Here is a 10,364-nt window from a genome sequence, read left to right as displayed (position 1 = left end):
GACTCAGCACCCTAGCCGATACCGTTGCAGGGATAACCCTTGGGTGTCTTGTGGGTCAGATCACGGCCGGGTTTTCTAATTCCCGGCCGTCAGATCTGACCCACATTAACCGCTAGTGGTCTATCCGGTCTATGCCCGTTAGTTGTCATTTCGTTTAACTTTCGAAATTTACCATTAGTAATTGTTTTTGGTCATTTAGTCAAAAGTGTAGGGAGGTGGAAGTAATTTAGAGTGTTTGATAGATTCTAGGAATGTGTAGATACGTGGGAGCCGAGGAATGTCAGGATGCCCTAGTGGCGACGCTGGATATGCTCCCAACAGTGCGCGCCTTACACCGATCTCACAGCATGTTCTGAACGCACATAGGTAATATCTCTCTACTTATATTTATTATTCATGAAAAATGTTCCCAATACAGGGTGAGATGTGGACAATAACCACGTGTCTTTACACATTGGTGTATATGTCCACAATAAACGGCAGAGTAACCTTTTGTTTTTTTTGTTCTTAAACCCTGAATTTTAGTATTTTTGTATACATCACCTATATTTTTTTCTTTTCATGTTTAACCCCTCCTCTTATTGGGAAAGAAATGTCATGGACGCTCTAACCATTTATCCTATGGCAATTTGGCAAGTTGAGTTGGGTTGGATTGAGCGTCAACCCAGCCCAACCGTAAGGTTCAAACATGGGACTTGAGTGTGGCCCAAACTTGAGGTTAAGCCCTAGCATACAAACTTATACCTATTACCCAACCCAGACCTAACCCAATGTAACTTGAATCGAGCATGGGCTTGGGCAGTTTTGTAAGCTTTAAGGTATTCTTTTAAGGGCAAATTTCTTAAACTACCTTTGTGGTTTAGTTAATTGACTAACTCTACCCTTACTATTTATATATTATCTTAAACTACCCCTAAGCTTTCTAACAATTGACTAATTACTCTACTATAGTTAGGGTTATATCACAGTCCGCTCATTGTTCATATGCCACATCACATGATTGTTATATTTTGAGAAAATGACAATAACACCCTTTTCTTTACCAGTATTGATTAACCTCTCTCTCTCTCTCTCTCTCTCTAGTGAAGTTTTGAAATTCAGTAAGGAACTTGCAACGGTCGGAGAGGAGAAACTCCATTAAACGGTTTCCATTGCAACTTGCCTGAAACCAGAGTGGAACTGAGTGATGAATGCTCACCAAGCATTTGATTTTTACATGTTATTGAGGCAAGGAGGCAGGTTCTTTTCCTAGGCTTAATTTGGGAGGTGTGGTCCAAGGAGAAAGAAAGTGGGAAGAAGAAAAGTGTGGATAGAAATGCAAAGTCTCGAAATAACAAAGTGACAAAAAAGAGGCTAATTGGATGAGAAAGAATATGATAGGGGCAAAATCTATATTTGCAAAAACAACAACATAAAAGTTGTATTTTTTATTTCCAAATTTATTCTTCCGTTTTGTAGCACTTAATTGATGGGTTCCAAGATTCACAGTTAAATTCATATTTAATGAATCAAAAAACAAGGAGGTTTAGGTTTCAGATCTTCGGAGGCCATGAACCGAGCAATGTTCAGTAAGCAAGTTTGGAGATTGTTAACAGAGAGAAGAGGGTTTTGGAGCACGCAGATTAAGGCTAAATACTTTCCCCGCACTTCCTTGTTTGCGGCAAAGAAGGGCAAGGAGAGCTTGCAGTGGTTAGGGTTGTTCACGGGTTGGGTTGGGTTGGTTTACTAGTGTTTTTTCAATCGACCTGACTTGGTCGGGTTACCTATAGATCAAACTGAAACCGACCCTCTATTAAGTAAAACCGACCTGGTCGGTTTGGGTTTCAACTAACTCCAAGCTTGCACAATGCACATGAAGTCAAAGTGCTAATATTATATATAATATTTTAGAATATATTTTTTGGAAATATATATTTAAAATCAAAACATATATACAAATATATTGAAATATATATTTTTTAATTTCTAGAAATATATATTTGATATATTTCAGAATATATATATTTTCATATATATATTTAAAACTAAAATATCTATATTTAACAGATATTTTTTTTAGAATATATATTTTTTCACATAACTCGGTTCAGTTTTTCACCGAAACCGAACCGAATTATCGGTTTTCTCATCTTTGCAACCCAAAATTGGCCGGTAATGAAGAAAAATCGGCCAACTCGGGTTGGGTCAGGCCGGATTGGTCGGTTTGGATTTATTTGTGAACAACCCTAGCAGTGGTGGCAACAGGCCCATCAATTACTTTCACTTCTGCGTCCCAATATGTTATGGTCGATCAAGGATGGCATGGAGGTATCTACTATCTCTAATCCATGGATTCCGTCTCTACGAGGTAACATTCCGCCTCTGAATTCTCCTCTCTCTCAACATCAAGTTCAGGACCTGAGGAGTCTCAAAACTAATGAACTTAGACGACTCATGGAATCTTCAGAAGTTGCAACAATTTTTTTCTAACTCCACCATTTCCCACATCCTCTTGGTTCTCCGAAGCCAGGCCAACCGAATGACCTCCTAGTTTGGAAAAATAATGCTACAGTCATTTATACAGTCAAATCGGCATACCACTCTCTATCCTCATTAGGAGCTTCAACGTCAAGTACCTATTTTAATTGGAAGCTTATATGGAAGCTCAAAGTGCCATTCAAATTCCAAGTTTTTCTTTGGAAGATTCTTTGGGATAGGCTACTTACAAAAAACAAATGCTCCTCATGGTTGAACAGGGAAGATAGGCTATGTGTGTTCTACAAACTCCAAGAAGAAATAGCTCACCACCTGTTCTTCAAATGCCTATTTGCATGTGTAGTATGGTGTGGTACCTAGATTGGTCTAAACCCATCACACATATCTCATCTCCCCATTCACACCATCATCATGAACTAGTACACCTCTTTCTGGGCACATTTGGGTAAACACCAAGCTCTAATATGTCTTAGTAAATTCTCTATAATTATATATCATATATGGAAAGCAAGGAACAAGCATATTTTCGAGAATGTGAGGCAACATCTCATACAAGTGATAAACTCAGTGATAAGTTATCACATGGAGCATTCATCAACCCATCCTATGCATCACCACTAGAGTCAGTCACGAAAAAAATAAACTTCCCACTTTGTATACTGATGGCTCTTTTGATACAGCTACAGGTAATGCAGGACGAGGGTTCATCCTCCAACATTCCCACGAGCATTACACTATTGCTGAAGGCATACCTTCTTGGGCCCTTACCAGCTATGATGCCAAAATTCAAGCCCTACTAGGCAGACTACGCATGGCACTTTCCAATGGCATCTCTCATCTTTTGGTATATTTAGATAATGCAACTCTAATAGAGTTGGCAAACACTGACCGAGTATCCTAATGGTTTGAGCAACTACATAGAAGTCATCTGAGGCATCTAATAGACTCATTTGAATATATAAAGTTTGTACATATTGTGAGGCAGCACAACCGCTTATTTAGCCTGTAAGGGTCTACCTTGCACTATAACTCCAAACAATCACAATATGTAACTTTTAACATGTAATATATAGTACATTTTTTGTCAAAAAACTCATATTTCATGAATCAATATTGGCTAGCATTGAATTCAATCGCATTGGTACTATTCAATGTCAATTTGTCAATTCAATCGCATTCACACACACACACAATCTCTCTCTCTCTCTCTCCCCTACTGTTGATTTTTTTTTTTTAAGATTGCATGAGACATTAGGGGGTCAGCTTACACAAATCCTATTACACCATTTTTCTCTATTCAATGCAAGAACATTTGCTGACACTTTGTTGTGCCCCCAATAAAATATGAACACATCAGCAATGGGACAATTGTTTCAAATTAAAAAACTGAATAATCTATTTTCTTTTTCTGTATTTCCTTATTTGATAGGTGGTGTGTTCATTTCTAATTCTATTCTAGCTATTTTTGTATGGGCGGTGGAGGTTCCGACTGTGTAGGGGTGGTTTAGTGTTGTGTAGGGGCGGTGAGGTGGGAGGAAAAAAGAAGAGAGAGGGAATACTGTGTAGGGGCAGTGAGGAGGGAGGAGGAGGAGAAAGAGAGAGGGAATGAGAAACCTGAGTTATGCAGGGCCAAGGATGAAACTTGGATTGTTTCTTCATGGAGGCAGTGATGAAACCTGAGTTGTGCAGGGAAGGACGAACCTTCAAAAGGATTAATTTGATTTTTAGCAGAGGAGAAACTCCATCTCAAACCAAAGCTCCCCTAAAACTTGCTTGAAATGGGGTTGGTGGCATGCATCTCATACCAAAGCTTGCCTAAAACTAGAAGCCATGTTGGGATCCAAATATGCAAGCAATGATTCCTCTGTAAGAAGGACGGAGACGGAGACTAAAAATGGAGATGGTGACAGAAAACGAAGATGGAGGCGGAGAAGGGAATGAAGCAACGATCTATTTCCTATCTTCCTGGATTTTTTCATCAGCTGGGTTTTATTTTGAAAATTTGGAGAATAGTGAAAGGCAAATTTGACATTTTATTTTTTTCTATTAGCACTAAACGTAGATGTCAATTGTCAAAAACAGTAGGTGTACGTTAAGACAATATGTAAACAATAAGGGTAGAGTTAGTCAATTAGCTAAACCATAAGGATAGTTTAAGAAATTTATATGTTTTTTTACAATGGAATGAATATATGCCTAAATATGATTAACAAATGCATGATACACGGTTGTAAGTTTAAGCTAATCATATATACATATTTTAAATAAATAAATGTAGCTTATGGTGTATTGTCTATCTATATCTATATCTATACTAATACTAAAAGTATGAATGGAATCTAAGAGTTTGAATGAGAAGCCCTATTGGTTGAGTGCTCTGCTTCAATAAGGTGTCTATTTAGGAGGGCTTCCATGTTGTGGCTTTTGGGTTTAGGAAATGGTACTCACCCAAAAAGCCTCTAAGCAATATATGGCATATGGTTGGGAGGGCTTTTCCATGGCTGCTTTGGACTTTTCAAAGTGTGCTCTACATAAATAGCCTATAAGTAGGGATGCAAATAGATCAAATTGGATTGGAATTGAGGTATATCTAAATCTAATCCAATCGGATTTAATTTCTGTAAAATTTAAAAATTGTTAAAAGGAAAAAATAACAATCTATATAAAGAAAAACATAAATACAAACATTTTTCAACTATTTTTATATACATGTCTTTTTATAGAAAAATACATAATATAAAAGATAACAAAATTGCAATATAAACATATATATTGGATCAGATAGGGGTGATTGATTTTTAATCAGGTCCAATTATTTGATTTCATCTTATCTGAAAATTTGAAAGGGGGATATCTGAACTTGACAAAATATGATCTAATTCAAATTCAGATTGGATCATGGTCCAATCCATTTGCACTCCTCCCTATAAACAATGTTTGGTGAAAAACATAGAAAGGTTAAATTAGTTGTTTTTTAGAAAAAGAAAAAGCTTTCCATGAGGATTCTTTTAATGGATTCTGAAAAGTTTAAATGACACAACCAAAGCTTCAGTCTTCCCAAATGGGTCCTTGGTAAAAAAAAAAAGGCTTTTTCCAAACAATGACAAGAGATTTTTCTATTCTTTAACAAAGTATGAGCTTTGTTTTGTGACCCATGCTTATGCAACCTCAATTCTAGTAGTCCATTTTTTTAGGAGAGCATTCTTGTTTTGTACATGAACAAACCACTAGGGTTAAGTGTCTAGACATATTGCCTTTTGAATGATTTTAATGTAACTAGCAAATGTGCATGCAAATATTTTAGATGATGATGAATGTTTTTATTTTATTTTTGCAATTTTATTTATATTTATATGTGTATAAAAATAATTCTTATTTATCATACTTATTTTGGTTTAATATGATGAATATAGAAAATCTATAATGCCAAAAAGACATTATATTGGAATAACTTAGACCAATCAAACCCCCTTGTGAATTTTGATAAATATCACTTGATTGGTTACCATCTTTATGATTTTTTTGAAAGGCTATGATACCAATTGATTGGTTATAAGTTATTCCAGTGTGTCTCTCTTGGTATTGTAGTCGAACCCTAACGAATATATGATATTAGAGATGTGGCTAAATGTTTTTTATAAGGTCTCTATATTATTTTTGTTTTTTTTTGTTTTTCTTTTATAATTTTATTATTATTTAATTATGACATCAAGATACATTTAACTTGAAAGGTTGAACTATTGACCCACCACCAAACAGGAAAACAATTTTATTTTTGGGTTGGTTTTAAATATTATTTTTCATTTCCATCATCAATAAAAACAATTATTCTTTAACATATTTATCTTTCTTTAATATGATTAATAATTAAGGGTAAAATATTTAAAGTACCCCTAGTCTTTGTCAATAGACTAAGTCACACTCTTTGGTTCCTAATAAATATTAAAAGTTCACGATCCTTGGTGGTGGTGATGATCTAGAGCTCAGGTGTGATCTCTAGTATCTAAATATGCAAATATAGTGTCAAAGGGCTCAGGTGAAACTTTGATGATTAAGTCAATAGGTGTCAAACTCTATGGGGCGACAAGAAATGCAAGAGTAGGAATCATAGAGTGGAGTGGGCATGCCTTCGGATGGTGGCAACTTACCCTTATATAGGCCTCGAGGCTTGGCTTAAATGTGGCAAGAGGGGCGAGCTAGGCAATCGACCTAAGTGGGCATGTTCGAGTAGTTGATGGTGGCACATCCTCCATTCACAAGACATGCCTATGTGGCAGGTTCACAAACAACGGTGTCTTGTATTCACTTCCCTATGAAGTGGGGGAAGTGGGATTCTAGCAGCGCCATGTGGCCTCACGTTTGTGTAAAGTTTAGGTTGGCCATTATGTGCGGACGAAGATAAGGGAGAGCTCGCCATGCAGGTCAGAGGTGCATTGAGGTCAGAGAGGTCTCTTAAGTCACGAACAGCCCATGTTGGATGAGCAAGTCGAAATCATTGTATGGCCAAAGCAAACATACGCTCCGGATCCATTTTAGGTTGGAGGTCAGATTTTACTCGGATCTCATAAGCCAAGCTGATGAGGTGCCATAAGCAAGATCCTTCTACGTGTGTTGTCTAGGTGCCACAAAACATTTGTGTCGCTACTTGGAAGGATGTGGAGGGGAAAATGAAGGGTGCAAATGTTTATTTTTATTTCCCCCTTTTTTTTCAAACTAGTAGAATGGCCCGTGTGATGCACAAGATATTTGAACCAGGACTCAATTAAATTAAGAAAATCTCAACATATGACACAGTTTTGACCTTACTTTAATTCAAAATTCAGTATGATATTTTAGTTCATACTAATTCAAAGGATACAAAAACAATTCTAACATGTTATATCTTAATGTAAGATATGAACTATTACTCATGCAGAGGCAATATGTTAATGTAAAAAATTAAGAAGCGCTGACCAGCAACTATGATAGTGATAGCAACAATTGCCTTAGTAGCTAGCTGTCAATCCAAGAGCTTCTGCTATAGCTTGAAAACCAATCTCTACATAAAAGACAATTTGAACACGTTTGGCACTTTTGATGTTAACTTGACAAAACATCTCTTAACAACATATGTTGTAGGGAGATTATAACATCCTCTCTAGGAATGGAACACATTCTATGCTTACTTTTTATCTTAAAACCATAGCAATACAGACAAATATGGGACAGATATCCCATTTAATATGCTTATATCATCCTTTGATATGGGACAAAAATTTCAATTCAACTTCTAGGATATTATATGTTTTTATGGTATATTTGATCAAATATACCAACTTCATGTTTATAGGTTTTAATGTTATATAGTATACAATGTGGATTGTATCAACTATTTTTCATGTCTGACACAACTACACTAAGCATTTGCAACTATCGAGGTATCACAAGTATAAGGTTCAAATTGGAAATCTGATGTGATGGAAGAGAAACATGTTAACTAATTTGGAATAGGAGATGATGCCAATTTCAACCAATATTAGTTAATCTTGTCCACAAAACATTCAGGCTTGTGCTATCTCTACCAAGCCATTCAGGGCCCCAAGTTTCATCACTTGTTGCATCTAGAACCTATCATTGATCAGTAATGTAAACAAAATTATGTCATAAATTGAACCAAATGATGTAAAGTAAAACGAAGTGAAAATGCTATATATATACCAGTGTAATGAGCTGCAATCAAATTTTAGCAATGAAAATAATAATTTTCGACAGTGATAGCACAAGCCAACATATTTGAGCAGACATAAATTGAGTTCCATGAGATCAAAACTCTAGTTTTTTTTAATCCATCTTTGACAATTCATTTAGAAGAATTCATGAGAAACTTAACTATCTACGAATAATAACAATAACAATGATGATGAGGACAATAATAATACGACAACAAAAACAACACCTCTTTCTTTTCCTGTGGGGGTTCATTGAGGTAAGGCTCCACATTTTCAATTGCTTCAAAGATGGAAATTTCTCTTAGAAAGAAATTGGTAGATAAAGTTTAGAGAACATAAATGTGTGATATGGCCAATAGAACATGGTATGGATCCCTTCACAAAATTGCTAGATAGGTTTAATATGGTGAGATTGGAAAGACTTCCAAGTTCTGCTGGAATACTTCCTTGGAGGTAGAGGTGTCAATCGGACTGGATTTAGTCCAACCCGATCCAGTCCAATGTGAGTCCACTTATAGATGGATTGGATCCAATCCATTAAAATGTAAATGGATTAGATTGGATTCAATCCAAATCAGATGAAATATCAAAAATGATATATAAAAACATAACATGTAAAAATTACAAAAATATATTAAAATGAAGGAAATCTGAAAATTACAAAAAATATAACCTTTTGGCATTAAAAAAGCACTTTCGCAAAAGTGCTTTCATAAAAGTACTTTGATGAAAGTACTTCATAAAAGCACTTTCGCTAAGAAAACTTTTATGAAAGTACTTCTATAGAAGTGCTTTTATAAAATTACTTTCGTATAAGTGCTTTTGTAGAAGTGTTTTTCATAGAAGTGCTTTTATAAAAGTGCTTTCGTAAAAGTATTTTTCTAAAAATGCTTTCATAAAAGTTTCTTAATAAAAGTGCTGCTATAAAAGTACTTCCATAAAAGTGCTTTTGTAAAAATGCTTTTATAAAAGTGCTTTTATAAAAGTACTTCCATAAAAGTTCTTTTGTAAAAGTGATTTCATAAAAGTGCTTTCGTGTAAAAGTATTTTCATAAAAGTACTTTTGTAAAAGTGTTTTTATAAAACTGGTTTTATAAAAGTGCTAAAAGTACTTTTGTAAAAGTATTTTCGTAAAATTGCTTTTGTAAAAGTATTTTTGTAAAAGTGTTTTTATAAAAGTTCTTTTGTAAAAGTGTTTTTGTAAAAGTATTTTCATAAAAGTAATTTTATGCTAGATTCAATTTTGATCCATTTCAAATTGGACAAGGGTTTGGCCTCATGATCATTGGGAATTTGGTTTCGGTCCAATTCAGACCAATTTATTTTGGATTGGACCAATCCAATAATTATAATGGATCGCCCAAATCCAATTTGATAAGGTTTGGATTGGATTGGATCCAATCCAAAACCGGTCAATTGACACCCCTACTTGGAGGTAATTGGCCCTCAAGTAAGTGTTGAGCTCAATACAGTTAATAATTTCAATATGAATTGATCAATGTAAGTTGTTCTGGTCTAATAAGGTGAAGTGTCAATCTCTGCAATCTATTGAGCTTGCCAATGATTGGTGATAGGATTCCTCCAAGTTGCATGTAGGGTAGGCTTATTGAATATTATTTTATTAAAAAATGGATTTTGGGATGATTTATCATGGAAGAAATTTTATGTAATATTTCAGATTTAATGGCTGAAATTAGTTTATTGAAGGCTTATGGTGGGGGTAGTTAACAAACATGTATCAACCTAGAACAAGGGGGTAGTTAACAAACATATAAATGAATAAAATCATCATGTATGCTATAGAAGGAATTTGTTGTGTAGAAGAATTAAGGCTAATAAACAAAAAATAGTGGTGAGACCACCAAAAGAATAGCTTTCCAAAGCACCTTACCCCGCTTGGCAATAGTCTTAATCCTCTATTGACTCAGGTCAGTGTATGATGCGACCCACTTTCACCAGACTACCCCGGTCCCGTCAAGACATCAAATCGACATGAGAGGCAACCTGCTTTTGTTGACCTAACCTGAATTCAGCTGGCGACCTGTCGAATCTCCCCTTTGAGTGAGTTATCATCTCTGACTTCTCCGGGATCACAATGCTTGACCATTAGACTCATCTATCCACATCATCCGCAACGGAGTTGATCGGGTAGACCTTATCCCTTTGTGTGGATCATGTATC

This window comes from Nelumbo nucifera, chromosome 2 (assembly GCF_055504915.1).
Source record: "Nelumbo nucifera cultivar China Antique chromosome 2, China Antique-T2T, whole genome shotgun sequence".
NCBI lineage: Eukaryota > Viridiplantae > Streptophyta > Magnoliopsida > Proteales > Nelumbonaceae > Nelumbo > Nelumbo nucifera.
This window is presented reverse-complemented; position numbering follows the sequence as displayed.